This window comes from Oncorhynchus masou, chromosome 28 (genome assembly GCF_036934945.1).
Source record: "Oncorhynchus masou masou isolate Uvic2021 chromosome 28, UVic_Omas_1.1, whole genome shotgun sequence".
Classification (NCBI taxonomy): Eukaryota; Metazoa; Chordata; class Actinopteri; order Salmoniformes; family Salmonidae; genus Oncorhynchus; species Oncorhynchus masou.
The window spans coordinates 40,235,278-40,259,423 of record NC_088239.1 but is presented as its reverse complement, the minus strand read 5'-3'; the positions used below and the strand labels follow the sequence as shown (position 1 = coordinate 40,259,423).

Genomic DNA, 24,146 nt, shown 5'->3' with positions numbered 1-24,146 from the left:
GAGCAAGATCAGAGATTTCTGTTTGCCTGGCAATCTGACACAGATTTCCTCCTCGGGGTTTGCGTACTTGTCGAAATTTCATGTTCGAAACTTCTTGCACTGGCCAGGAATCGAACCCGGGCCTCCCGCGTGGCAGGCGAGAATTCTACCACTGAACAACCAATGCATTGGAAAGCTGAGTTAACCCCAAAGGCTGGAAATCGTATCATAAAGCTTTTTTCCCAAGAATATTTTCCACTTAGTGGGCTCAGCAACATTGTTCACCCTAAAAAAATGCAGTCCTTTCTCCCCGTCGGGGAATTGAACCCCGGTCTCCCGCGTGACAGGCGGGGATACTCACCACTATACTAACGAGGAGCAGATTCTTTGGGCCTTAGAAAAAACGTGGAGCGTTGGTACTAACCCTAATTTTGGAGTGTTGGGCTTAAACCCTTCTAACAAAAACATCTGTAGAGACTGAATGGTTGGAGCTAGGACCTACTATGACCCCTCTATGGAAAGCTGAGACTCTCACAAACACGTACATGTAGTCGATTTTGCTCTATACCGCTCACAAGCCACACAATACTAGTTAGAAGGAGAGGCGTTTGTGGGAAATCCCAGGACATTGTCAAAAATGTCAAACTCAAGACAGTTGTCACTCTTTCCCATTTTACAACTAATGCCTTGCACAAAGTAAATCACCTCACACACTGGACTCACCAATGTCTACTGAGAATTGAGTAAATGTCCAAACTGTAAATGAAAGCAAAGTCATATTTTTCAAGAGTCAGTTGAGAATTGGAGCAAGATCAGAGATTTCTGTTTGCCTGGCAATCTGACACAGATTTCCTCCTCGGGGTTTGCGTACTTGTCGAAATTTCATGTTCGAAACTTCTTGCACTGGCCAGGAATCGAACCCGGGCCTCCCGCGTGGCAGGCGAGAATTCTACCACTGAACAACCAATGCATTGGAAAGCTGAGTTAACCCCAAAGGCTGGAAATCGTATCATAAAGCTTTTTTCCCAAGAATATTTTCCACTTAGTGGGCTCAGCAACATTGTTCACCCTAAAAAAATGCAGTCCTTTCTCCCCGTCGGGGAATTGAACCCCGGTCTCCCGCGTGACAGGCGGGGATACTCACCACTATACTAACGAGGAGCAGATTCTTTGGGCCTTAGAAAAAACGTGGAGCGTTGGTACTAACCCTAATTTTGGAGTGTTGGGCTTAAACCCTTCTAACAAAAACATCTGTAGAGACTGAATGGTTGGAGCTAGGACCTACTATGACCCCTCTATGGAAAGCTGAGACTCTCACAAACACGTACATGTAGTCGATTTTGCTCTATACCGCTCACAAGCCACACAATACTAGTTAGAAGGAGAGGCGTTTGTGGGAAATCCCAGGACATTGTCAAAAATGTCAAACTCAAGACAGTTGTCACTCTTTCCCATTTTACAACTAATGCCTTGCACAAAGTAAATCACCTCACACACTGGACTCACCAATGTCTACTGAGAATTGAGTAAATGTCCAAACTGTAAATGAAAGCAAAGTCATATTTTTCAAGAGTCAGTTGAGAATTGGAGCAAGATCAGAGATTTCTGTTTGCCTGGCAATCTGACACAGATTTCCTCCTCGGGGTTTGCGTACTTGTCGAAATTTCATGTTCGAAACTTCTTGCACTGGCCAGGAATCGAACCCGGGCCTCCCGCGTGGCAGGCGAGAATTCTACCACTGAACAACCAATGCATTGGAAAGCTGAGTTAACCCCAAAGGCTGGAAATCGTATCATAAAGCTTTTTTCCCAAGAATATTTTCCACTTAGTGGGCTCAGCAACATTGTTCACCCTAAAAAAATGCAGTCCTTTCTCCCCGTCGGGGAATTGAACCCGGTCTCCCACGTGACAGGCGGGGATACTCACCACTATACTAACGAGGAGCAGATTCTTTGGGCCTTAGAAAAAACGTGGAGCGTTGGTACTAACCCTAATTTTGGAGTGTTGGGCTTAAACCCTTCTAACAAAAACATCTGTAGAGACTGAATGGTTGGAGCTAGGACCTACTATGACCCCTCTATGGAAAGCTGAGACTCTCACAAACACGTACATGTAGTCGATTTTGCTCTATACCGCTCACAAGCCACACAATACTAGTTAGAAGGAGAGGCGTTTGTGGGAAATCCCAGGACATTGTCAAAAATGTCAAACTCAAGACAGTTGTCACTCTTTCCCATTTTACAACTAATGCCTTGCACAAAGTAAATCACCTCACACACTGGACTCACCAATGTCTACTGAGAATTGAGTAAATGTCCAAACTGTAAATGAAAGCAAAGTCATATTTTTCAAGAGTCAGTTGAGAATTGGAGCAAGATCAGAGATTTCTGTTTGCCTGGCAATCTGACACAGATTTCCTCCTCGGGGTTTGCGTACTTGTCGAAATTTCATGTTCGAAACTTCTTGCACTGGCCAGGAATCGAACCCGGGCCTCCCGCGTGGCAGGCGAGAATTCTACCACTGAACAACCAATGCATTGGAAAGCTGAGTTAACCCCAAAGGCTGGAAATCGTATCATAAAGCTTTTTTCCCAAGAATATTTTCCACTTAGTGGGCTCAGCAACATTGTTCACCCTAAAAAAATGCAGTCCTTTCTCCCCGTCGGGGAATTGAACCCCGGTCTCCCGCGTGACAGGCGGGGATACTCACCACTATACTAACGAGGAGCAGATTCTTTGGGCCTTAGAAAAAACGTGGAGCGTTGGTACTAACCCTAATTTTGGAGTGTTGGGCTTAAACCCTTCTAACAAAAACATCTGTAGAGACTGAATGGTTGGAGCTAGGACCTACTATGACCCCTCTATGGAAAGCTGAGACTCTCACAAACACGTACATGTAGTCGATTTTGCTCTATACCGCTCACAAGCCACACAATACTAGTTAGAAGGAGAGGCGTTTGTGGGAAATCCCAGGACATTGTCAAAAATGTCAAACTCAAGACAGTTGTCACTCTTTCCCATTTTACAACTAATGCCTTGCACAAAGTAAATCACCTCACACACTGGACTCACCAATGTCTACTGAGAATTGAGTAAATGTCCAAACTGTAAATGAAAGCAAAGTCATATTTTTCAAGAGTCAGTTGAGAATTGGAGCAAGATCAGAGATTTCTGTTTGCCTGGCAATCTGACACAGATTTCCTCCTCGGGGTTTGCGTACTTGTCGAAATTTCATGTTCGAAACTTCTTGCACTGGCCAGGAATCGAACCCGGGCCTCCCGCGTGGCAGGCGAGAATTCTACCACTGAACAACCAATGCATTGGAAAGCTGAGTTAACCCCAAAGGCTGGAAATCGTATCATAAAGCTTTTTTCCCAAGAATATTTTCCACTTAGTGGGCTCAGCAACATTGTTCACCCTAAAAAAATGCAGTCCTTTCTCCCCGTCGGGGAATTGAACCCCGGTCTCCCACGTGACAGGCGGGGATACTCACCACTATACTAACGAGGAGCAGATTCTTTGGGCCTTAGAAAAAACGTGGAGCGTTGGTACTAACCCTAATTTTGGAGTGTTGGGCTTAAACCCTTCTAACAAAAACATCTGTAGAGACTGAATGGTTGGAGCTAGGACCTACTATGACCCCTCTATGGAAAGCTGAGACTCTCACAAACACGTACATGTAGTCGATTTTGCTCTATACCGCTCACAAGCCACACAATACTAGTTAGAAGGAGAGGCGTTTGTGGGAAATCCCAGGACATTGTCAAAAATGTCAAACTCAAGACAGTTGTCACTCTTTCCCATTTTACAACTAATGCCTTGCACAAAGTAAATCACCTCACACACTGGACTCACCAATGTCTACTGAGAATTGAGTAAATGTCCAAACTGTAAATGAAAGCAAAGTCATATTTTTCAAGAGTCAGTTGAGAATTGGAGCAAGATCAGAGATTTCTGTTTGCCTGGCAATCTGACACAGATTTCCTCCTCGGGGTTTGCGTACTTGTCGAAATTTCATGTTCGAAACTTCTTGCACTGGCCAGGAATCGAACCCGGGCCTCCCGCGTGGCAGGCGAGAATTCTACCACTGAACAACCAATGCATTGGAAAGCTGAGTTAACCCCAAAGGCTGGAAATCGTATCATAAAGCTTTTTTCCCAAGAATATTTTCCACTTAGTGGGCTCAGCAACATTGTTCACCCTAAAAAAATGCAGTCCTTTCTCCCCGTCGGGGAATTGAACCCCGGTCTCCCACGTGACAGGCGGGGATACTCACCACTATACTAACGAGGAGCAGATTCTTTGGGCCTTAGAAAAAACGTGGAGCGTTGGTACTAACCCTAATTTTGGAGTGTTGGGCTTAAACCCTTCTAACAAAAACATCTGTAGAGACTGAATGGTTGGAGCTAGGACCTACTATGACCCCTCTATGGAAAGCTGAGACTCTCACAAACACGTACATGTAGTCGATTTTGCTCTATACCGCTCACAAGCCACACAATACTAGTTAGAAGGAGAGGCGTTTGTGGGAAATCCCAGGACATTGTCAAAAATGTCAAACTCAAGACAGTTGTCACTCTTTCCCATTTTACAACTAATGCCTTGCACAAAGTAAATCACCTCACACACTGGACTCACCAATGTCTACTGAGAATTGAGTAAATGTCCAAACTGTAAATGAAAGCAAAGTCATATTTTTCAAGAGTCAGTTGAGAATTGGAGCAAGATCAGAGATTTCTGTTTGCCTGGCAATCTGACACAGATTTCCTCCTCGGGGGTTTGCGTACTTGTCGAAATTTCATGTTCGAAACTTCTTGCACTGGCCAGGAATCGAACCCGGGCCTCCCGCGTGGCAGGCGAGAATTCTACCACTGAACAACCAATGCATTGGAAAGCTGAGTTAACCCCAAAGGCTGGAAATCGTATCATAAAGCTTTTTTCCCAAGAATATTTTCCACTTAGTGGGCTCAGCAACATTGTTCACCCTAAAAAAATGCAGTCCTTTCTCCCCGTCGGGGAATTGAACCCCGGTCTCCCGCGTGACAGGCGGGGATACTCACCACTATACTAACGAGGAGCAGATTCTTTGGGCCTTAGAAAAAACGTGGAGCGTTGGTACTAACCCTAATTTTGGAGTGTTGGGCTTAAACCCTTCTAACAAAAACATCTGTAGAGACTGAATGGTTGGAGCTAGGACCTACTATGACCCCTCTATGGAAAGCTGAGACTCTCACAAACACGTACATGTAGTCGATTTTGCTCTATACCGCTCACAAGCCACACAATACTAGTTAGAAGGAGAGGCGTTTGTGGGAAATCCCAGGACATTGTCAAAAATGTCAAACTCAAGACAGTTGTCACTCTTTCCCATTTTACAACTAATGCCTTGCACAAAGTAAATCACCTCACACACTGGACTCACCAATGTCTACTGAGAATTGAGTAAATGTCCAAACTGTAAATGAAAGCAAAGTCATATTTTTCAAGAGTCAGTTGAGAATTGGAGCAAGATCAGAGATTTCTGTTTGCCTGGCAATCTGACACAGATTTCCTCCTCGGGGTTTGCGTACTTGTCGAAATTTCATGTTCGAAACTTCTTGCACTGGCCAGGAATCGAACCCGGGCCTCCCGCGTGGCAGGCGAGAATTCTACCACTGAACAACCAATGCATTGGAAAGCTGAGTTAACCCCAAAGGCTGGAAATCGTATCATAAAGCTTTTTTCCCAAGAATATTTTCCACTTAGTGGGCTCAGCAACATTGTTCACCCTAAAAAAATGCAGTCCTTTCTCCCCGTCGGGGAATTGAACCCCGGTCTCCCGCGTGACAGGCGGGGATACTCACCACTATACTAACGAGGAGCAGATTCTTTGGGCCTTAGAAAAAACGTGGAGCGTTGGTACTAACCCTAATTTTGGAGTGTTGGGCTTAAACCCTTCTAACAAAAACATCTGTAGAGACTGAATGGTTGGAGCTAGGACCTACTATGACCCCTCTATGGAAAGCTGAGACTCTCACAAACACGTACATGTAGTCGATTTTGCTCTATACCGCTCACAAGCCACACAATACTAGTTAGAAGGAGAGGCGTTTGTGGGAAATCCCAGGACATTGTCAAAAATGTCAAACTCAAGACAGTTGTCACTCTTTCCCATTTTACAACTAATGCCTTGCACAAAGTAAATCACCTCACACACTGGACTCACCAATGTCTACTGAGAATTGAGTAAATGTCCAAACTGTAAATGAAAGCAAAGTCATATTTTTCAAGAGTCAGTTGAGAATTGGAGCAAGATCAGAGATTTCTGTTTGCCTGGCAATCTGACACAGATTTCCTCCTCGGGGTTTGCGTACTTGTCGAAATTTCATGTTCGAAACTTCTTGCACTGGCCAGGAATCGAACCCGGGCCTCCCGCGTGGCAGGCGAGAATTCTACCACTGAACAACCAATGCATTGGAAAGCTGAGTTAACCCCAAAGGCTGGAAATCGTATCATAAAGCTTTTTTCCCAAGAATATTTTCCACTTAGTGGGCTCAGCAACATTGTTCACCCTAAAAAAATGCAGTCCTTTCTCCCCGTCGGGGAATTGAACCCCGGTCTCCCGCGTGACAGGCGGGGATACTCACCACTATACTAACGAGGAGCAGATTCTTTGGGCCTTTGAAAAAACGTGGAGCGTTGGTACTAACCCTAATTTTGGAGTGTTGGGCTTAAACCCTTCTAACAAAAACATCTGTAGAGACTGAATGGTTGGAGCTAGGACCTACTATGACCCCTCTATGGAAAGCTGAGACTCTCACAAACACGTACATGTAGTCGATTTTGCTCTATACCGCTCACAAGCCACACAATACTAGTTAGAAGGAGAGGCGTTTGTGGGAAATCCCAGGACATTGTCAAAAATGTCAAACTCAAGACAGTTGTCACTCTTTCCCATTTTACAACTAATGCCTTGCACAAAGTAAATCACCTCACACACTGGACTCACCAATGTCTACTGAGAATTGAGTAAATGTCCAAACTGTAAATGAAAGCAAAGTCATATTTTTCAAGAGTCAGTTGAGAATTGGAGCAAGATCAGAGATTTCTGTTTGCCTGGCAATCTGACACAGATTTCCTCCTCGGGGTTTGCGTACTTGTCGAAATTTCATGTTCGAAACTTCTTGCACTGGCCAGGAATCGAACCCGGGCCTCCCGCGTGGCAGGCGAGAATTCTACCACTGAACAACCAATGCATTGGAAAGCTGAGTTAACCCCAAAGGCTGGAAATCGTATCATAAAGCTTTTTTCCCAAGAATATTTTCCACTTAGTGGGCTCAGCAACATTGTTCACCCTAAAAAAATGCAGTCCTTTCTCCCCGTCGGGGAATTGAACCCCGGTCTCCCGCGTGACAGGCGGGGATACTCACCACTATACTAACGAGGAGCAGATTCTTTGGGCCTTAGAAAAAACGTGGAGCGTTGGTACTAACCCTAATTTTGGAGTGTTGGGCTTAAACCCTTCTAACAAAAACATCTGTAGAGACTGAATGGTTGGAGCTAGGACCTACTATGACCCCTCTATGGAAAGCTGAGACTCTCACAAACACGTACATGTAGTCGATTTTGCTCTATACCGCTCACAAGCCACACAATACTAGTTAGAAGGAGAGGCGTTTGTGGGAAATCCCAGGACATTGTCAAAAATGTCAAACTCAAGACAGTTGTCACTCTTTCCCATTTTACAACTAATGCCTTGCACAAAGTAAATCACCTCACACACTGGACTCACCAATGTCTACTGAGAATTGAGTAAATGTCCAAACTGTAAATGAAAGCAAAGTCATATTTTTCAAGAGTCAGTTGAGAATTGGAGCAAGATCAGAGATTTCTGTTTGCCTGGCAATCTGACACAGATTTCCTCCTCGGGGTTTGCGTACTTGTCGAAATTTCATGTTCGAAACTTCTTGCACTGGCCAGGAATCGAACCCGGGCCTCCCGCGTGGCAGGCGAGAATTCTACCACTGAACAACCAATGCATTGGAAAGCTGAGTTAACCCCAAAGGCTGGAAATCGTATCATAAAGCTTTTTTCCCAAGAATATTTTCCACTTAGTGGGCTCAGCAACATTGTTCACCCTAAAAAAATGCAGTCCTTTCTCCCCGTCGGGGAATTGAACCCCGGTCTCCCGCGTGACAGGCGGGGATACTCACCACTATACTAACGAGGAGCAGATTCTTTGGGCCTTTGAAAAAACGTGGAGCGTTGGTACTAACCCTAATTTTGGAGTGTTGGGCTTAAACCCTTCTAACAAAAACATCTGTAGAGACTGAATGGTTGGAGCTAGGACCTACTATGACCCCTCTATGGAAAGCTGAGACTCTCACAAACACGTACATGTAGTCGATTTTGCTCTATACCGCTCACAAGCCACACAATACTAGTTAGAAGGAGAGGCGTTTGTGGGAAATCCCAGGACATTGTCAAAAATGTCAAACTCAAGACAGTTGTCACTCTTTCCCATTTTACAACTAATGCCTTGCACAAAGTAAATCACCTCACACACTGGACTCACCAATGTCTACTGAGAATTGAGTAAATGTCCAAACTGTAAATGAAAGCAAAGTCATATTTTTCAAGAGTCAGTTGAGAATTGGAGCAAGATCAGAGATTTCTGTTTGCCTGGCAATCTGACACAGATTTCCTCCTCGGGGTTTGCGTACTTGTCGAAATTTCATGTTCGAAACTTCTTGCACTGGCCAGGAATCGAACCCGGGCCTCCCGCGTGGCAGGCGAGAATTCTACCACTGAACAACCAATGCATTGGAAAGCTGAGTTAACCCCAAAGGCTGGAAATCGTATCATAAAGCTTTTTTCCCAAGAATATTTTCCACTTAGTGGGCTCAGCAACATTGTTCACCCTAAAAAAATGCAGTCCTTTCTCCCCGTCGGGGAATTGAACCCCGGTCTCCCGCGTGACAGGCGGGGATACTCACCACTATACTAACGAGGAGCAGATTCTTTGGGCCTTAGAAAAAACGTGGAGCGTTGGTACTAACCCTAATTTTGGAGTGTTGGGCTTAAACCCTTCTAACAAAAACATCTGTAGAGACTGAATGGTTGGAGCTAGGACCTACTATGACCCCTCTATGGAAAGCTGAGACTCTCACAAACACGTACATGTAGTCGATTTTGCTCTATACCGCTCACAAGCCACACAATACTAGTTAGAAGGAGAGGCGTTTGTGGGAAATCCCAGGACATTGTCAAAAATGTCAAACTCAAGACAGTTGTCACTCTTTCCCATTTTACAACTAATGCCTTGCACAAAGTAAATCACCTCACACACTGGACTCACCAATGTCTACTGAGAATTGAGTAAATGTCCAAACTGTAAATGAAAGCAAAGTCATATTTTTCAAGAGTCAGTTGAGAATTGGAGCAAGATCAGAGATTTCTGTTTGCCTGGCAATCTGACACAGATTTCCTCCTCGGGGGTTTGCGTACTTGTCGAAATTTCATGTTCGAAACTTCTTGCACTGGCCAGGAATCGAACCCGGGCCTCCCGCGTGGCAGGCGAGAATTCTACCACTGAACAACCAATGCATTGGAAAGCTGAGTTAACCCCAAAGGCTGGAAATCGTATCATAAAGCTTTTTTCCCAAGAATATTTTCCACTTAGTGGGCTCAGCAACATTGTTCACCCTAAAAAAATGCAGTCCTTTCTCCCCGTCGGGGAATTGAACCCCGGTCTCCCGCGTGACAGGCGGGGATACTCACCACTATACTAACGAGGAGCAGATTCTTTGGGCCTTAGAAAAAACGTGGAGCGTTGGTACTAACCCTAATTTTGGAGTGTTGGGCTTAAACCCTTCTAACAAAAACATCTGTAGAGACTGAATGGTTGGAGCTAGGACCTACTATGACCCCTCTATGGAAAGCTGAGACTCTCACAAACACGTACATGTAGTCGATTTTGCTCTATACCGCTCACAAGCCACACAATACTAGTTAGAAGGAGAGGCGTTTGTGGGAAATCCCAGGACATTGTCAAAAATGTCAAACTCAAGACAGTTGTCACTCTTTCCCATTTTACAACTAATGCCTTGCACAAAGTAAATCACCTCACACACTGGACTCACCAATGTCTACTGAGAATTGAGTAAATGTCCAAACTGTAAATGAAAGCAAAGTCATATTTTTCAAGAGTCAGTTGAGAATTGGAGCAAGATCAGAGATTTCTGTTTGCCTGGCAATCTGACACAGATTTCCTCCTCGGGGTTTGCGTACTTGTCGAAATTTCATGTTCGAAACTTCTTGCACTGGCCAGGAATCGAACCCGGGCCTCCCGCGTGGCAGGCGAGAATTCTACCACTGAACAACCAATGCATTGGAAAGCTGAGTTAACCCCAAAGGCTGGAAATCGTATCATAAAGCTTTTTTCCCAAGAATATTTTCCACTTAGTGGGCTCAGCAACATTGTTCACCCTAAAAAAATGCAGTCCTTTCTCCCCGTCGGGGAATTGAACCCCGGTCTCCCGCGTGACAGGCGGGGATACTCACCACTATACTAACGAGGAGCAGATTCTTTGGGCCTTAGAAAAAACGTGGAGCGTTGGTACTAACCCTAATTTTGGAGTGTTGGGCTTAAACCCTTCTAACAAAAACATCTGTAGAGACTGAATGGTTGGAGCTAGGACCTACTATGACCCCTCTATGGAAAGCTGAGACTCTCACAAACACGTACATGTAGTCGATTTTGCTCTATACCGCTCACAAGCCACACAATACTAGTTAGAAGGAGAGGCGTTTGTGGGAAATCCCAGGACATTGTCAAAAATGTCAAACTCAAGACAGTTGTCACTCTTTCCCATTTTACAACTAATGCCTTGCACAAAGTAAATCACCTCACACACTGGACTCACCAATGTCTACTGAGAATTGAGTAAATGTCCAAACTGTAAATGAAAGCAAAGTCATATTTTTCAAGAGTCAGTTGAGAATTGGAGCAAGATCAGAGATTTCTGTTTGCCTGGCAATCTGACACAGATTTCCTCCTCGGGGTTTGCGTACTTGTCGAAATTTCATGTTCGAAACTTCTTGCACTGGCCAGGAATCGAACCCGGGCCTCCCGCGTGGCAGGCGAGAATTCTACCACTGAACAACCAATGCATTGGAAAGCTGAGTTAACCCCAAAGGCTGGAAATCGTATCATAAAGCTTTTTTCCCAAGAATATTTTCCACTTAGTGGGCTCAGCAACATTGTTCACCCTAAAAAAATGCAGTCCTTTCTCCCCGTCGGGGAATTGAACCCCGGTCTCCCGCGTGACAGGCGGGGATACTCACCACTATACTAACGAGGAGCAGATTCTTTGGGCCTTAGAAAAAACGTGGAGCGTTGGTACTAACCCTAATTTTGGAGTGTTGGGCTTAAACCCTTCTAACAAAAACATCTGTAGAGACTGAATGGTTGGAGCTAGGACCTACTATGACCCCTCTATGGAAAGCTGAGACTCTCACAAACACGTACATGTAGTCGATTTTGCTCTATACCGCTCACAAGCCACACAATACTAGTTAGAAGGAGAGGCGTTTGTGGGAAATCCCAGGACATTGTCAAAAATGTCAAACTCAAGACAGTTGTCACTCTTTCCCATTTTACAACTAATGCCTTGCACAAAGTAAATCACCTCACACACTGGACTCACCAATGTCTACTGAGAATTGAGTAAATGTCCAAACTGTAAATGAAAGCAAAGTCATATTTTTCAAGAGTCAGTTGAGAATTGGAGCAAGATCAGAGATTTCTGTTTGCCTGGCAATCTGACACAGATTTCCTCCTCGGGGTTTGCGTACTTGTCGAAATTTCATGTTCGAAACTTCTTGCACTGGCCAGGAATCGAACCCGGGCCTCCCGCGTGGCAGGCGAGAATTCTACCACTGAACAACCAATGCATTGGAAAGCTGAGTTAACCCCAAAGGCTGGAAATCGTATCATAAAGCTTTTTTCCCAAGAATATTTTCCACTTAGTGGGCTCAGCAACATTGTTCACCCTAAAAAAATGCAGTCCTTTCTCCCCGTCGGGGAATTGAACCCCGGTCTCCCGCGTGACAGGCGGGGATACTCACCACTATACTAACGAGGAGCAGATTCTTTGGGCCTTAGAAAAAACGTGGAGCGTTGGTACTAACCCTAATTTTGGAGTGTTGGGCTTAAACCCTTCTAACAAAAACATCTGTAGAGACTGAATGGTTGGAGCTAGGACCTACTATGACCCCTCTATGGAAAGCTGAGACTCTCACAAACACGTACATGTAGTCGATTTTGCTCTATACCGCTCACAAGCCACACAATACTAGTTAGAAGGAGAGGCGTTTGTGGGAAATCCCAGGACATTGTCAAAAATGTCAAACTCAAGACAGTTGTCACTCTTTCCCATTTTACAACTAATGCCTTGCACAAAGTAAATCACCTCACACACTGGACTCACCAATGTCTACTGAGAATTGAGTAAATGTCCAAACTGTAAATGAAAGCAAAGTCATATTTTTCAAGAGTCAGTTGAGAATTGGAGCAAGATCAGAGATTTCTGTTTGCCTGGCAATCTGACACAGATTTCCTCCTCGGGGTTTGCGTACTTGTCGAAATTTCATGTTCGAAACTTCTTGCACTGGCCAGGAATCGAACCCGGGCCTCCCGCGTGGCAGGCGAAATTCTACCACTGAACAACCAATGCATTGGAAAGCTGAGTTAACCCCAAAGGCTGGAAATCGTATCATAAAGCTTTTTTCCCAAGAATATTTTCCACTTAGTGGGCTCAGCAACATTGTTCACCCTAAAAAAATGCAGTCCTTTCTCCCCGTCGGGGAATTGAACCCCGGTCTCCCGCGTGACAGGCGGGGATACTCACCACTATACTAACGAGGAGCAGATTCTTTGGGCCTTAGAAAAAACGTGGAGCGTTGGTACTAACCCTAATTTTGGAGTGTTGGGCTTAAACCCTTCTAACAAAAACATCTGTAGAGACTGAATGGTTGGAGCTAGGACCTACTATGACCCCTCTATGGAAAGCTGAGACTCTCACAAACACGTACATGTAGTCGATTTTGCTCTATACCGCTCACAAGCCACACAATACTAGTTAGAAGGAGAGGCGTTTGTGGGAAATCCCAGGACATTGTCAAAAATGTCAAACTCAAGACAGTTGTCACTTTTCCCATTTTACAACTAATGCCTTGCACAAAGTAAATCACCTCACACACTGGACTCACCAATGTCTACTGAGAATTGAGTAAATGTCCAAACTGTAAATGAAAGCAAAGTCATATTTTTCAAGAGTCAGTTGAGAATTGGAGCAAGATCAGAGATTTCTGTTTGCCTGGCAATCTGACACAGATTTCCTCCTCGGGGGTTTGCGTACTTGTCGAAATTTCATGTTCGAAACTTCTTGCACTGGCCAGGAATCGAACCCGGGCCTCCCGCGTGGCAGGCGAGAATTCTACCACTGAACAACCAATGCATTGGAAAGCTGAGTTAACCCCAAAGGCTGGAAATCGTATCATAAAGCTTTTTTCCCAAGAATATTTTCCACTTAGTGGGCTCAGCAACATTGTTCACCCTAAAAAAATGCAGTCCTTTCTCCCCGTCGGGGAATTGAACCCCGGTCTCCCGCGTGACAGGCGGGGATACTCACCACTATACTAACGAGGAGCAGATTCTTTGGGCCTTAGAAAAAACGTGGAGCGTTGGTACTAACCCTAATTTTGGAGTGTTGGGCTTAAACCCTTCTAACAAAAACATCTGTAGAGACTGAATGGTTGGAGCTAGGACCTACTATGACCCCTCTATGGAAAGCTGAGACTCTCACAAACACGTACATGTAGTCGATTTTGCTCTATACCGCTCACAAGCCACACAATACTAGTTAGAAGGAGAGGCGTTTGTGGGAAATCCCAGGACATTGTCAAAAATGTCAAACTCAAGACAGTTGTCACTCTTTCCCATTTTACAACTAATGCCTTGCACAAAGTAAATCACCTCACACACTGGACTCACCAATGTCTACTGAGAATTGAGTAAATGTCCAAACTGTAAATGAAAGCAAAGTCATATTTTTCAAGAGTCAGTTGAGAATTGGAGCAAGATCAGAGATTTCTGTTTGCCTGGCAATCTGACACAGATTTCCTCCTCGGGGTTTGCGTACTTGTCGAAATTTCATGTTCGAAACTTCTTGCACTGGCCAGGAATCGAACCCGGGCCTCCCGCGTGGCAGGCGAGAATTCTACCACTGAACAACCAATGCATTGGAAAGCTGAGTTAACCCCAAAGGCTGGAAATCGTATCATAAAGCTTTTTTCCCAAGAATATTTTCCACTTAGTGGGCTCAGCAACATTGTTCACCCTAAAAAAATGCAGTCCTTTCTCCCCGTCGGGGAATTGAACCCCGGTCTCCCGCGTGACAGGCGGGGATACTCACCACTATACTAACGAGGAGCAGATTCTTTGGGCCTTAGAAAAAACGTGGAGCGTTGGTACTAACCCTAATTTTGGAGTGTTGGGCTTAAACCCTTCTAACAAAAACATCTGTAGAGACTGAATGGTTGGAGCTAGGACCTACTATGACCCCTCTATGGAAAGCTGAGACTCTCACAAACACGTACATGTAGTCGATTTTGCTCTATACCGCTCACAAGCCACACAATACTAGTTAGAAGGAGAGGCGTTTGTGGGAAATCCCAGGACATTGTCAAAAATGTCAAACTCAAGACAGTTGTCACTCTTTCCCATTTTACAACTAATGCCTTGCACAAAGTAAATCACCTCACACACTGGACTCACCAATGTCTACTGAGAATTGAGTAAATGTCCAAACTGTAAATGAAAGCAAAGTCATATTTTTCAAGAGTCAGTTGAGAATTGGAGCAAGATCAGAGATTTCTGTTTGCCTGGCAATCTGACACAGATTTCCTCCTCGGGGTTTGCGTACTTGTCGAAATTTCATGTTCGAAACTTCTTGCACTGGCCAGGAATCGAACCCGGGCCTCCCGCGTGGCAGGCGAGAATTCTACCACTGAACAACCAATGCATTGGAAAGCTGAGTTAACCCCAAAGGCTGGAAATCGTATCATAAAGCTTTTTTCCCAAGAATATTTTCCACTTAGTGGGCTCAGCAACATTGTTCACCCTAAAAAAATGCAGTCCTTTCTCCCCGTCGGGGAATTGAACCCCGGTCTCCCGCGTGACAGGCGGGGATACTCACCACTATACTAACGAGGAGCAGATTCTTTGGGCCTTCGAAAAAACGTGGAGCGTTGGTACTAACCCTAATTTTGGAGTGTTGGGCTTAAACCCTTCTAACAAAAACATCTGTAGAGACTGAATGGTTGGAGCTAGGACCTACTATGACCCCTCTATGGAAAGCTGAGACTCTCACAAACACGTACATGTAGTCGATTTTGCTCTATACCGCTCACAAGCCACACAATACTAGTTAGAAGGAGAGGCGTTTGTGGGAAATCCCAGGACATTGTCAAAAATGTCAAACTCAAGACAGTTGTCACTCTTTCCCATTTTACAACTAATGCCTTGCACAAAGTAAATCACCTCACACACTGGACTCACCAATGTCTACTGAGAATTGAGTAAATGTCCAAACTGTAAATGAAAGCAAAGTCATATTTTTCAAGAGTCAGTTGAGAATTGGAGCAAGATCAGAGATTTCTGTTTGCCTGGCAATCTGACACAGATTTCCTCCTCGGGGTTTGCGTACTTGTCGAAATTTCATGTTCGAAACTTCTTGCACTGGCCAGGAATCGAACCCGGGCCTCCCGCGTGGCAGGCGAGAATTCTACCACTGAACAACCAATGCATTGGAAAGCTGAGTTAACCCCAAAGGCTGGAAATCGTATCATAAAGCTTTTTTCCCAAGAATATTTTCCACTTAGTGGGCTCAGCAACATTGTTCACCCTAAAAAAATGCAGTCCTTTCTCCCCGTCGGGGAATTGAACCCCGGTCTCCCGCGTGACAGGCGGGGATACTCACCACTATACTAACGAGGAGCAGATTCTTTGGGCCTTAGAAAAAACGTGGAGCGTTGGTACTAACCCTAATTTTGGAGTGTTGGGCTTAAACCCTTCTAACAAAAACATCTGTAGAGACTGAATGGTTGGAGCTAGGACCTACTATGACCCCTCTATGGAAAGCTGAGACTCTCACAAACACGTACATGTAGTCGATTTTGCTCTATACCGCTCACAAGCCACACAATACTAGTTAGAAGGAGAGGCGTTTGTGGGAAATCCCAGGACATTGTCAAAAATGTCAAACTCAAGACAGTTGTCACTCTTTCCCATTTTACAACTAATGCCTTGCACAAAGTAAATCACCTCACACACTGGACTCACCAATGTCTACTGAGAATTGAGTAAATGTCCAAACTGTAAATGAAAGCAAAGTCATATTTTTCAAGAGTCAGTTGAGAATTGGAGCAAGATCAGAGATTTCTGTTTGCCTGGCAATCTGACACAGATTTCCTCCTCGGGGTTTGCGTACTTGTCGAAATTTCATGTTCGAAACTTCTTGCACTGGCCAGGAATCGAACCCGGGCCTCCCGCGTGGCAGGCGAGAATTCTACCACTGAACAACCAATGCATTGGAAAGCTGAGTTAACCCCAAAGGCTGGAAATCGTATCATAAAGCTTTTTTCCCAAGAATATTTTCCACTTAGTGGGCTCAGCAACATTGTTCACCCTAAAAAAATGCAGTCCTTTCTCCCCGTCGGGGAATTGAACCCCGGTCTCCCGCGTGACAGGCGGGGATACTCACCACTATACTAACGAGGAGCAGATTCTTTGGGCCTTAGAAAAAACGTGGAGCGTTGGTACTAACCCTAATTTTGGAGTGTTGGGCTTAAACCCTTCTAACAAAAACATCTGTAGAGACTGAATGGTTGGAGCTAGGACCTACTATGACCCCTCTATGGAAAGCTGAGACTCTCACAAACACGTACATGTAGTCGATTTTGCTCTATACCGCTCACAAGCCACACAATACTAGTTAGAAGGAGAGGCGTTTGTGGGAAATCCCAGGACATTGTCAAAAATGTCAAACTCAAGACAGTTGTCACAAGTTTCTTTCCCATTTTACAACTAATGCCTTGCACAAAGTAAATCACCTCACACACTGGACTCACCAATGTCTACTGAGAATTGAGTAAATGTCCAAACTGTAAATGAAAGCAAAGTCATATTTTTCAAGAGTCAGTTGAGAATTGGAGCAAGATCAGAGATTTCTGTTTGCCTGGCAATCTGACACAGATTTCCTCCTCGGGGTTTGCGTACTTGTCGAAATTTCATGTTCGAAACTTCTTGCACTGGCCAGGAATCGAACCCGGGCCTCCCGCGTGGCAGGCGAGAATTCTACCACTGAACAACCAATGCATTGGAAAGCTGAGTTAACCCCAAAGGCTGGAAATCGTATCATAAAGCTTTTTTCCCAAGAATATTTTCCACTTAGTGGGCTCAGCAACATTGTTCACCCTAAAAAAATGCAGTCCTTTCTCCCCGTCGGGGAATTGAACCCCGGTCTCCCGCGTGACAGGCGGGGATACTCACCACTATACTAACGAGGAGCAGATTCTTTGGGCCTTAGAAAAAACGTGGAGCGTTGGTACTAACCCTAATTTTGGAGTGTTGGGCTTAAACCCTTCTAACAAAAACATCTGTAGAGACTGAATGGTTGGAGCTAGGACCTACTATGACCCCTCTATGGAAAGCTGAGACTCTCACAAACACGTACATGTAGTCGATTTTGCTCTATACCGCTCACAAGCCACACAATACTAGTTAGAAGGAGAGGCGTTTGTGGGAAATCCCAGGACATTGTCAAAAATGTCAAACTCAAGACAGTTGTCACTCTTTCCCATTTTACAACTAATGCCTTGCACAAAGTAAATCACCTCACACACTGGACTCACCAATGTCTACTGAGAATTGAGTAAATGTCCAAACTGTAAATGAAAGCAAAGTCATATTTTTCAAGAGTCAGTTGAGAATTGGAGCAAGATCAGAGATTTCTGTTTGCCTGGCAATCTGACACAGATTTCCTCCTCGGGGTTTGCGTACTTGTCGAAATTTCATGTTCGAAACTTCTTGCACTGGCCAGGAATCGAACCCGGGCCTCCCGCGTGGCAGGCGAGAATTCTACCACTGAACAACCAATGCATTGGAAAGCTGAGTTAACCCCAAAGGCTGGAAATCGTATCATAAAGCTTTTTTCCCAAGAATATTTTCCACTTAGTGGGCTCAGCAACATTGTTCACCCTAAAAAAATGCAGTCCTTTCTCCCCGTCGGGGAATTGAACCCCGGTCTCCCGCGTGACAGGCGGGGATACTCACCACTATACTAACGAGGAGCAGATTCTTTGGGCCTTAGAAAAAACGTGGAGCGTTGGTACTAACCCTAATTTTGGAGTGTTGGGCTTAAACCCTTCTAACAAAAACATCTGTAGAGACTGAATGGTTGGAGCTAGGACCTACTATGACCCCTCTATGGAAAGCTGAGACTCTCACAAACACGTACATGTAGTCGATTTTGCTCTATACCGCTCACAAGCCACACAATACTAGTTAGAAGGAGAGGCGTTTGTGGGAAATCCCAGGACATTGTCAAAAATGTCAAACTCAAGACAGTTGTCACTCTTTCCCATTTTACAACTAATGCCTTGCACAAAGTAAATCACCTCACACACTGGACTCACCAATGTCTACTGAGAATTGAGTAAATGTCCAAACTGTAAATGAAAGCAAAGTCATATTTTTCAAGAGTCAGTTGAGAATTGGAGCAAGATCAGAGATTTCTGTTTGCCTGGCAATCTGACACAGATTTCCTCCTCGGGGTTTGCGTACTTGTCGAAATTTCATGTTCGAAACTTCTTGCACTGGCCAGGAATCGAACCCGGGCCTCCCGCGTGGCAGGCGAGAATTCTACCACTGAACAACCAATGCATTGGAAAGCTGAGTTAACCCCAAAGGCTGGAAATCGTATCATAAAGCTTTTTTCCCAAGAATATTTTCCACTTAGTGGGCTCAGCAACATTGTTCACCCTAAAAAAATGCAGTCCTTTCTCCCCGTCGGGGAATTGAACCCCGGTCTCCCGCGTGACAGGCGGGGATACTCACCACTATACTAACGAGGAGCAGATTCTTTGGGCCTTAGAAAAAACGTGGAGCGTTGGTACTAACCCTAATTTTGGAGTGTTGGGCTTAAACCCTTCTAACAAAAACATCTGTAGAGACTGAATGGTTGGAGCTAGGACCTACTATGACCCCTCTATGGAAAGCTGAGACTCTCACAAACACGTACATGTAGTCGATTTTGCTCTATACCGCTCACAAGCCACACAATACTAGTTAGAAGGAGAGGCGTTTGTGGGAAATCCCAGGACATTGTCAAAAATGTCAAACTCAAGACAGTTGTCACTCTTTCCCATTTTACAACTAATGCCTTGCACAAAGTAAATCACCTCACACACTGGACTCACCAATGTCTACTGAGAATTGAGTAAATGTCCAAACTGTAAATGAAAGCAAAGTCATATTTTTCAAGAGTCAGTTGAGAATTGGAGCAAGATCAGAGATTTCTGTTTGCCTGGCAATCTGACACAGATTTCCTCCTCGGGGTTTGCGTACTTGTCGAAATTTCATGTTCGAAACTTCTTGCACTGGCCAGGAATCGAACCCGGGCCTCCCGCGTGGCAGGCGAGAATTCTACCACTGAACAACCAATGCATTGGAAAGCTGAGTTAACCCCAAAGGCTGGAAATCGTATCATAAAGCTTTTTTCCCAAGAATATTTTCCACTTAGTGGGCTCAGCAACATTGTTCACCCTAAAAAAATGCAGTCCTTTCTCCCCGTCGGGGAATTGAACCCCGGTCTCCCGCGTGACAGGCGGGGATACTCACCACTATACTAACGAGGAGCAGATTCTTTGGGCCTTAGAAAAAACGTGGAGCGTTGGTACTAACCCTAATTTTGGAGTGTTGGGCTTAAACCCTTCTAACAAAAACATCTGTAGAGACTGAATGGTTGGAGCTAGGACCTACTATGACCCCTCTATGGAAAGCTGAGACTCTCACAAACACGTACATGTAGTCGATTTTGCTCTATACCGCTCACAAGCCACACAATACTAGTTAGAAGGAGAGGCGTTTGTGGGAAATCCCAGGACATTGTCAAAAATGTCAAACTCAAGACAGTTGTCACTCTTTCCCATTTTACAACTAATGCCTTGCACAAAGTAAATCACCTCACACACTGGACTCACCAATGTCTACTGAGAATTGAGTAAATGTCCAAACTGTAAATGAAAGCAAAGTCATATTTTTCAAGAGTCAGTTGAGAATTGGAGCAAGATCAGAGATTTCTGTTTGCCTGGCAATCTGACACAGATTTCCTCCTCGGGGTTTGCGTACTTGTCGAAATTTCATGTTCGAAACTTCTTGCACTGGCCAGGAATCGAACCCGGGCCTCCCGCGTGGCAGGCGAGAATTCTACCACTGAACAACCAATGCATTGGAAAGCTGAGTTAACCCCAAAGGCTGGAAATCGTATCATAAAGCTTTTTTCCCAAGAATATTTTCCACTTAGTGGGCTCAGCAACATTGTTCACCCTAAAAAAATGCAGTCCTTTCTCCCCGTCGGGGAATTGAACCCCGGTCTCCCGCGTGACAGGCGGGGATACTCACCACTATACTAACGAGGAGCAGATTCTTTGGGCCTTAGAAAAAACGTGGAGCGTTGGTACTAACCCTAATTTTGGAGTGTTGGGCTTAAACCCTTCTAACAAAAACATCTGTAGAGACTGAATGGTTGGAGCTAGGACCTACTATGACCCCTCTATGGAAAGCTGAGACTCTCACAAACACGTACATGTAGTCGATTTTGCTCTATACCGCTCACAAGCCACACAATACTAGTTAGAAGGAGAGGCGTTTGTGGGAAATCCCAGGACATTGTCAAAAATGTCAAACTCAAGACAGTTGTCACTCTTTCCCATTTTACAACTAATGCCTTGCACAAAGTAAATCACCTCACACACTGGACTCACCAATGTCTACTGAGAATTGAGTAAATGTCCAAACTGTAAATGAAAGCAAAGTCATATTTTTCAAGAGTCAGTTGAGAATTGGAGCAAGATCAGAGATTTCTGTTTGCCTGGCAATCTGACACAGATTTCCTCCTCGGGGTTTGCGTACTTGTCGAAATTTCATGTTCGAAACTTCTTGCACTGGCCAGGAATCGAACCCGGGCCTCCCGCGTGGCAGGCGAGAATTCTACCACTGAACAACCAATGCATTGGAAAGCTGAGTTAACCCCAAAGGCTGGAAATCGTATCATAAAGCTTTTTTCCCAAGAATATTTTCCACTTAGTGGGCTCAGCAACATTGTTCACCCTAAAAAAATGCAGTCCTTTCTCCCCGTCGGGGAATTGAACCCCGGTCTCCCGCGTGACAGGCGGGGATACTCACCACTATACTAACGAGGAGCAGATTCTTTGGGCCTTAGAAAAAACGTGGAGCGTTGGTACTAACCCTAATTTTGGAGTGTTGGGCTTAAACCCTTCTAACAAAAACATCTGTAGAGACTGAATGGTTGGAGCTAGGACCTACTATGACCCCTCTATGGAAAGCTGAGACTCTCACAAACACGTACATGTAGTCGATTTTGCTCTATACCGCTCACAAGCCACACAATACTAGTTAGAAGGAGAGGCGTTTGTGGGAAATCCCAGGACATTGTCAAAAATGTCAAACTCAAGACAGTTGTCACTCTTTCCCATTTTACAACTAATGCCTTGCACAAAGTAAATCACCTCACACACTGGACTCACCAATGTCTACTGAGAATTGAGTAAATGTCCAAACTGTAAATGAAAGCAAAGTCATATTTTTCAAGAGTCAGTTGAGAATTGGAGCAAGATCAGAGATTTCTGTTTGCCTGGCAATCTGACACAGATTTCCTCCTCGGGGGTTTGCGTACTTGTCGAAATTTCATGTTCGAAACTTCTTGCACTGGCCAGGAATCGAACCCGGGCCTCCCGCGTGGCAGGCGAGAATTCTACCACTGAACAACCAATGCATTGGAAAGCTGAGTTAACCCCAAAGGCTGGAAATCGTATCATAAAGCTTTTTTCCCAAGAATATTTTCCACTTAGTGGGCTCAGCAACATTGTTCACCCTAAAAAAATGCAGTCCTTTCTCCCCGTCGGGGAATTGAACCCCGGTCTCCCGCGTGACAGGCGGGGATACTCACCACTATACTAACGAGGAGCAGATTCTTTGGGCCTTAGAAAAAACGTGGAGCGTTGGTACTAACCCTAATTTTGGAGTGTTGGGCTTAAACCCTTCTAACAAAAACATCTGTAGAGACTGAATGGTTGGAGCTAGGACCTACTATGACCCCTCTATGGAAAGCTGAGACTCTCACAAACACGTACATGTAGTCGATTTTGCTCTATACCGCTCACAAGCCACACAATACTAGTTAGAAGGAGAGGCGTTTGTGGGAAATCCCAGGACATTGTCAAAAATGTCAAACTCAAGACAGTTGTCACTCTTTCCCATTTTACAACTAATGCCTTGCACAAAGTAAATCACCTCACACACTGGACTCACCAATGTCTACTGAGAATTGAGTAAATGTCCAAACTGTAAATGAAAGCAAAGTCATATTTTTCAAGAGTCAGTTGAGAATTGGAGCAAGATCAGAGATTTCTGTTTGCCTGGCAATCTGACACAGATTTCCTCCTCGGGGTTTGCGTACTTGTCGAAATTTCATGTTCGAAACTTCTTGCACTGGCCAGGAATCGAACCCGGGCCTCCCGCGTGGCAGGCGAGAATTCTACCACTGAACAACCAATGCATTGGAAAGCTGAGTTAACCCCAAAGGCTGGAAATCGTATCATAAAGCTTTTTTCCCAAGAATATTTTCCACTTAGTGGGCTCAGCAACATTGTTCACCCTAAAAAAATGCAGTCCTTTCTCCCCGTCGGGGAATTGAACCCCGGTCTCCCCGCGTGACAGGCGGGGATACTCACCACTATACTAACGAGGAGCAGATTCTTTGGGCCTTCGAAAAAACGTGGAGCGTTGGTACTAACCCTAATTTTGGAGTGTTGGGCTTAAACCCTTCTAACAAAAACATCTGTAGAGACTGAATGGTTGGAGCTAGGACCTACTATGACCCCTCTATGGAAAGCTGAGACTCTCACAAACACGTACATGTAGTCGATTTTGCTCTATACCGCTCACAAGCCACACAATACTAGTTAGAAGGAGAGGCGTTTGTGGGAAATCCCAGGACATTGTCAAAAATGTCAAACTCAAGACAGTTGTCACTCTTTCCCATTTTACAACTAATGCCTTGCACAAAGTAAATCACCTCACACACTGGACTCACCAATGTCTACTGAGAATTGAGTAAATGTCCAAACTGTAAATGAAAGCAAAGTCATATTTTTCAAGAGTCAGTTGAGAATTGGAGCAAGATCAGAGATTTCTGTTTGCCTGGCAATCTGACACAGATTTCCTCCTCGGGGTTTGCGTACTTGTCGAAATTTCATGTTCGAAACTTCTTGCACTGGCCAGGAATCGAACCCGGGCCTCCCGCGTGGCAGGCGAGAATTCTACCACTGAACAACCAATGCATTGGAAAGCTGAGTTAACCCCAAAGGCTGGAAATCGTATCATAAAGCTTTTTTCCCAAGAATATTTTCCACTTAGTGGGCTCAGCAACATTGTTCACCCTAAAAAAATGCAGTCCTTTCTCCCCGTCGGGGAATTGAACCCCGGTCTCCCGCGTGACAGGCGGGGATACTCACCACTATACTAACGAGGAGCAGATTCTTTGGGCCTTAGAAAAAACGTGGAGCGTTGGTACTAACCCTAATTTTGGAGTGTTGGGCTTAAACCCTTCTAACAAAAACATCTGTAGAGACTGAATGGTTGGAGCTAGGACCTACTATGACCCCTCTATGGAAAGCTGAGACTCTCACAAACACGTACATGTAGTCGATTTTGCTCTATACCGCTCACAAGCCACACAATACTAGTTAGAAGGAGAGGCGTTTGTGGGAAATCCCAGGACATTGTCAAAAATGTCAAACTCAAGACAGTTGTCACTCTTTCCC

The 24,146-nt window shown here is 44.7% G+C and overlaps 52 non-coding genes across 52 annotated transcripts; all 52 read right to left on the bottom strand.

Moving 5' to 3' along the window:
- Positions 1–95: 95 nt before the first annotated feature.
- On the bottom strand, positions 96–166 carry trnag-gcc (transfer RNA glycine (anticodon GCC)). The gene has a single exon. It is a non-coding gene; the product is annotated as a tRNA-Gly (tRNA).
- A 119-nt stretch (positions 167–285) lies between these two features.
- On the bottom strand, positions 286–357 carry trnad-guc (transfer RNA aspartic acid (anticodon GUC)). The gene has a single exon. It is a non-coding gene; the product is annotated as a tRNA-Asp (tRNA).
- Positions 358–878: 521 nt separating this feature from the next.
- trnag-gcc (transfer RNA glycine (anticodon GCC)) lies at positions 879–949 on the bottom strand. The gene has a single exon. It is a non-coding gene; the product is annotated as a tRNA-Gly (tRNA).
- A 119-nt stretch (positions 950–1,068) lies between these two features.
- On the bottom strand, positions 1,069–1,140 carry trnad-guc (transfer RNA aspartic acid (anticodon GUC)). Its single transcript has one exon. It is a non-coding gene; the product is annotated as a tRNA-Asp (tRNA).
- A 521-nt stretch (positions 1,141–1,661) lies between these two features.
- Positions 1,662–1,732, bottom strand: trnag-gcc (transfer RNA glycine (anticodon GCC)). Its single transcript has one exon. It is a non-coding gene; the product is annotated as a tRNA-Gly (tRNA).
- Positions 1,733–2,443: 711 nt separating this feature from the next.
- trnag-gcc (transfer RNA glycine (anticodon GCC)) lies at positions 2,444–2,514 on the bottom strand. The gene has a single exon. It is a non-coding gene; the product is annotated as a tRNA-Gly (tRNA).
- Positions 2,515–2,633: 119 nt separating this feature from the next.
- trnad-guc (transfer RNA aspartic acid (anticodon GUC)) lies at positions 2,634–2,705 on the bottom strand. The gene has a single exon. It is a non-coding gene; the product is annotated as a tRNA-Asp (tRNA).
- Positions 2,706–3,226: 521 nt separating this feature from the next.
- Positions 3,227–3,297, bottom strand: trnag-gcc (transfer RNA glycine (anticodon GCC)). Its single transcript has one exon. It is a non-coding gene; the product is annotated as a tRNA-Gly (tRNA).
- Positions 3,298–3,416: 119 nt separating this feature from the next.
- On the bottom strand, positions 3,417–3,488 carry trnad-guc (transfer RNA aspartic acid (anticodon GUC)). Its single transcript has one exon. It is a non-coding gene; the product is annotated as a tRNA-Asp (tRNA).
- Positions 3,489–4,009: 521 nt separating this feature from the next.
- trnag-gcc (transfer RNA glycine (anticodon GCC)) lies at positions 4,010–4,080 on the bottom strand. The gene has a single exon. It is a non-coding gene; the product is annotated as a tRNA-Gly (tRNA).
- A 119-nt stretch (positions 4,081–4,199) lies between these two features.
- trnad-guc (transfer RNA aspartic acid (anticodon GUC)) lies at positions 4,200–4,271 on the bottom strand. Its single transcript has one exon. It is a non-coding gene; the product is annotated as a tRNA-Asp (tRNA).
- Positions 4,272–4,793: 522 nt separating this feature from the next.
- Positions 4,794–4,864, bottom strand: trnag-gcc (transfer RNA glycine (anticodon GCC)). Its single transcript has one exon. It is a non-coding gene; the product is annotated as a tRNA-Gly (tRNA).
- A 119-nt stretch (positions 4,865–4,983) lies between these two features.
- On the bottom strand, positions 4,984–5,055 carry trnad-guc (transfer RNA aspartic acid (anticodon GUC)). The gene has a single exon. It is a non-coding gene; the product is annotated as a tRNA-Asp (tRNA).
- Positions 5,056–5,576: 521 nt separating this feature from the next.
- On the bottom strand, positions 5,577–5,647 carry trnag-gcc (transfer RNA glycine (anticodon GCC)). Its single transcript has one exon. It is a non-coding gene; the product is annotated as a tRNA-Gly (tRNA).
- Positions 5,648–5,766: 119 nt separating this feature from the next.
- On the bottom strand, positions 5,767–5,838 carry trnad-guc (transfer RNA aspartic acid (anticodon GUC)). Its single transcript has one exon. It is a non-coding gene; the product is annotated as a tRNA-Asp (tRNA).
- A 521-nt stretch (positions 5,839–6,359) lies between these two features.
- On the bottom strand, positions 6,360–6,430 carry trnag-gcc (transfer RNA glycine (anticodon GCC)). The gene has a single exon. It is a non-coding gene; the product is annotated as a tRNA-Gly (tRNA).
- Positions 6,431–6,549: 119 nt separating this feature from the next.
- trnad-guc (transfer RNA aspartic acid (anticodon GUC)) lies at positions 6,550–6,621 on the bottom strand. The gene has a single exon. It is a non-coding gene; the product is annotated as a tRNA-Asp (tRNA).
- A 521-nt stretch (positions 6,622–7,142) lies between these two features.
- Positions 7,143–7,213, bottom strand: trnag-gcc (transfer RNA glycine (anticodon GCC)). The gene has a single exon. It is a non-coding gene; the product is annotated as a tRNA-Gly (tRNA).
- Positions 7,214–7,332: 119 nt separating this feature from the next.
- Positions 7,333–7,404, bottom strand: trnad-guc (transfer RNA aspartic acid (anticodon GUC)). The gene has a single exon. It is a non-coding gene; the product is annotated as a tRNA-Asp (tRNA).
- Positions 7,405–7,925: 521 nt separating this feature from the next.
- trnag-gcc (transfer RNA glycine (anticodon GCC)) lies at positions 7,926–7,996 on the bottom strand. Its single transcript has one exon. It is a non-coding gene; the product is annotated as a tRNA-Gly (tRNA).
- Positions 7,997–8,115: 119 nt separating this feature from the next.
- trnad-guc (transfer RNA aspartic acid (anticodon GUC)) lies at positions 8,116–8,187 on the bottom strand. The gene has a single exon. It is a non-coding gene; the product is annotated as a tRNA-Asp (tRNA).
- Positions 8,188–8,708: 521 nt separating this feature from the next.
- trnag-gcc (transfer RNA glycine (anticodon GCC)) lies at positions 8,709–8,779 on the bottom strand. Its single transcript has one exon. It is a non-coding gene; the product is annotated as a tRNA-Gly (tRNA).
- Positions 8,780–8,898: 119 nt separating this feature from the next.
- On the bottom strand, positions 8,899–8,970 carry trnad-guc (transfer RNA aspartic acid (anticodon GUC)). The gene has a single exon. It is a non-coding gene; the product is annotated as a tRNA-Asp (tRNA).
- Positions 8,971–9,492: 522 nt separating this feature from the next.
- Positions 9,493–9,563, bottom strand: trnag-gcc (transfer RNA glycine (anticodon GCC)). Its single transcript has one exon. It is a non-coding gene; the product is annotated as a tRNA-Gly (tRNA).
- A 119-nt stretch (positions 9,564–9,682) lies between these two features.
- On the bottom strand, positions 9,683–9,754 carry trnad-guc (transfer RNA aspartic acid (anticodon GUC)). The gene has a single exon. It is a non-coding gene; the product is annotated as a tRNA-Asp (tRNA).
- Positions 9,755–10,275: 521 nt separating this feature from the next.
- trnag-gcc (transfer RNA glycine (anticodon GCC)) lies at positions 10,276–10,346 on the bottom strand. Its single transcript has one exon. It is a non-coding gene; the product is annotated as a tRNA-Gly (tRNA).
- A 119-nt stretch (positions 10,347–10,465) lies between these two features.
- trnad-guc (transfer RNA aspartic acid (anticodon GUC)) lies at positions 10,466–10,537 on the bottom strand. The gene has a single exon. It is a non-coding gene; the product is annotated as a tRNA-Asp (tRNA).
- A 521-nt stretch (positions 10,538–11,058) lies between these two features.
- Positions 11,059–11,129, bottom strand: trnag-gcc (transfer RNA glycine (anticodon GCC)). Its single transcript has one exon. It is a non-coding gene; the product is annotated as a tRNA-Gly (tRNA).
- Positions 11,130–11,248: 119 nt separating this feature from the next.
- On the bottom strand, positions 11,249–11,320 carry trnad-guc (transfer RNA aspartic acid (anticodon GUC)). The gene has a single exon. It is a non-coding gene; the product is annotated as a tRNA-Asp (tRNA).
- Positions 11,321–11,841: 521 nt separating this feature from the next.
- On the bottom strand, positions 11,842–11,912 carry trnag-gcc (transfer RNA glycine (anticodon GCC)). The gene has a single exon. It is a non-coding gene; the product is annotated as a tRNA-Gly (tRNA).
- Positions 11,913–12,031: 119 nt separating this feature from the next.
- Positions 12,032–12,103, bottom strand: trnad-guc (transfer RNA aspartic acid (anticodon GUC)). Its single transcript has one exon. It is a non-coding gene; the product is annotated as a tRNA-Asp (tRNA).
- Positions 12,104–12,813: 710 nt separating this feature from the next.
- Positions 12,814–12,885, bottom strand: trnad-guc (transfer RNA aspartic acid (anticodon GUC)). Its single transcript has one exon. It is a non-coding gene; the product is annotated as a tRNA-Asp (tRNA).
- Positions 12,886–13,406: 521 nt separating this feature from the next.
- Positions 13,407–13,477, bottom strand: trnag-gcc (transfer RNA glycine (anticodon GCC)). The gene has a single exon. It is a non-coding gene; the product is annotated as a tRNA-Gly (tRNA).
- A 119-nt stretch (positions 13,478–13,596) lies between these two features.
- On the bottom strand, positions 13,597–13,668 carry trnad-guc (transfer RNA aspartic acid (anticodon GUC)). Its single transcript has one exon. It is a non-coding gene; the product is annotated as a tRNA-Asp (tRNA).
- A 521-nt stretch (positions 13,669–14,189) lies between these two features.
- trnag-gcc (transfer RNA glycine (anticodon GCC)) lies at positions 14,190–14,260 on the bottom strand. Its single transcript has one exon. It is a non-coding gene; the product is annotated as a tRNA-Gly (tRNA).
- Positions 14,261–14,379: 119 nt separating this feature from the next.
- trnad-guc (transfer RNA aspartic acid (anticodon GUC)) lies at positions 14,380–14,451 on the bottom strand. The gene has a single exon. It is a non-coding gene; the product is annotated as a tRNA-Asp (tRNA).
- A 521-nt stretch (positions 14,452–14,972) lies between these two features.
- trnag-gcc (transfer RNA glycine (anticodon GCC)) lies at positions 14,973–15,043 on the bottom strand. The gene has a single exon. It is a non-coding gene; the product is annotated as a tRNA-Gly (tRNA).
- Positions 15,044–15,162: 119 nt separating this feature from the next.
- trnad-guc (transfer RNA aspartic acid (anticodon GUC)) lies at positions 15,163–15,234 on the bottom strand. Its single transcript has one exon. It is a non-coding gene; the product is annotated as a tRNA-Asp (tRNA).
- A 521-nt stretch (positions 15,235–15,755) lies between these two features.
- trnag-gcc (transfer RNA glycine (anticodon GCC)) lies at positions 15,756–15,826 on the bottom strand. The gene has a single exon. It is a non-coding gene; the product is annotated as a tRNA-Gly (tRNA).
- A 119-nt stretch (positions 15,827–15,945) lies between these two features.
- trnad-guc (transfer RNA aspartic acid (anticodon GUC)) lies at positions 15,946–16,017 on the bottom strand. Its single transcript has one exon. It is a non-coding gene; the product is annotated as a tRNA-Asp (tRNA).
- A 521-nt stretch (positions 16,018–16,538) lies between these two features.
- trnag-gcc (transfer RNA glycine (anticodon GCC)) lies at positions 16,539–16,609 on the bottom strand. The gene has a single exon. It is a non-coding gene; the product is annotated as a tRNA-Gly (tRNA).
- Positions 16,610–16,728: 119 nt separating this feature from the next.
- Positions 16,729–16,800, bottom strand: trnad-guc (transfer RNA aspartic acid (anticodon GUC)). The gene has a single exon. It is a non-coding gene; the product is annotated as a tRNA-Asp (tRNA).
- A 526-nt stretch (positions 16,801–17,326) lies between these two features.
- On the bottom strand, positions 17,327–17,397 carry trnag-gcc (transfer RNA glycine (anticodon GCC)). Its single transcript has one exon. It is a non-coding gene; the product is annotated as a tRNA-Gly (tRNA).
- Positions 17,398–17,516: 119 nt separating this feature from the next.
- On the bottom strand, positions 17,517–17,588 carry trnad-guc (transfer RNA aspartic acid (anticodon GUC)). Its single transcript has one exon. It is a non-coding gene; the product is annotated as a tRNA-Asp (tRNA).
- Positions 17,589–18,109: 521 nt separating this feature from the next.
- On the bottom strand, positions 18,110–18,180 carry trnag-gcc (transfer RNA glycine (anticodon GCC)). Its single transcript has one exon. It is a non-coding gene; the product is annotated as a tRNA-Gly (tRNA).
- A 119-nt stretch (positions 18,181–18,299) lies between these two features.
- trnad-guc (transfer RNA aspartic acid (anticodon GUC)) lies at positions 18,300–18,371 on the bottom strand. The gene has a single exon. It is a non-coding gene; the product is annotated as a tRNA-Asp (tRNA).
- A 711-nt stretch (positions 18,372–19,082) lies between these two features.
- Positions 19,083–19,154, bottom strand: trnad-guc (transfer RNA aspartic acid (anticodon GUC)). The gene has a single exon. It is a non-coding gene; the product is annotated as a tRNA-Asp (tRNA).
- A 711-nt stretch (positions 19,155–19,865) lies between these two features.
- Positions 19,866–19,937, bottom strand: trnad-guc (transfer RNA aspartic acid (anticodon GUC)). The gene has a single exon. It is a non-coding gene; the product is annotated as a tRNA-Asp (tRNA).
- A 711-nt stretch (positions 19,938–20,648) lies between these two features.
- On the bottom strand, positions 20,649–20,720 carry trnad-guc (transfer RNA aspartic acid (anticodon GUC)). The gene has a single exon. It is a non-coding gene; the product is annotated as a tRNA-Asp (tRNA).
- Positions 20,721–21,431: 711 nt separating this feature from the next.
- trnad-guc (transfer RNA aspartic acid (anticodon GUC)) lies at positions 21,432–21,503 on the bottom strand. Its single transcript has one exon. It is a non-coding gene; the product is annotated as a tRNA-Asp (tRNA).
- Positions 21,504–22,215: 712 nt separating this feature from the next.
- trnad-guc (transfer RNA aspartic acid (anticodon GUC)) lies at positions 22,216–22,287 on the bottom strand. The gene has a single exon. It is a non-coding gene; the product is annotated as a tRNA-Asp (tRNA).
- Positions 22,288–23,782: 1,495 nt separating this feature from the next.
- On the bottom strand, positions 23,783–23,854 carry trnad-guc (transfer RNA aspartic acid (anticodon GUC)). Its single transcript has one exon. It is a non-coding gene; the product is annotated as a tRNA-Asp (tRNA).
- Positions 23,855–24,146: the final 292 nt, after the last annotated feature.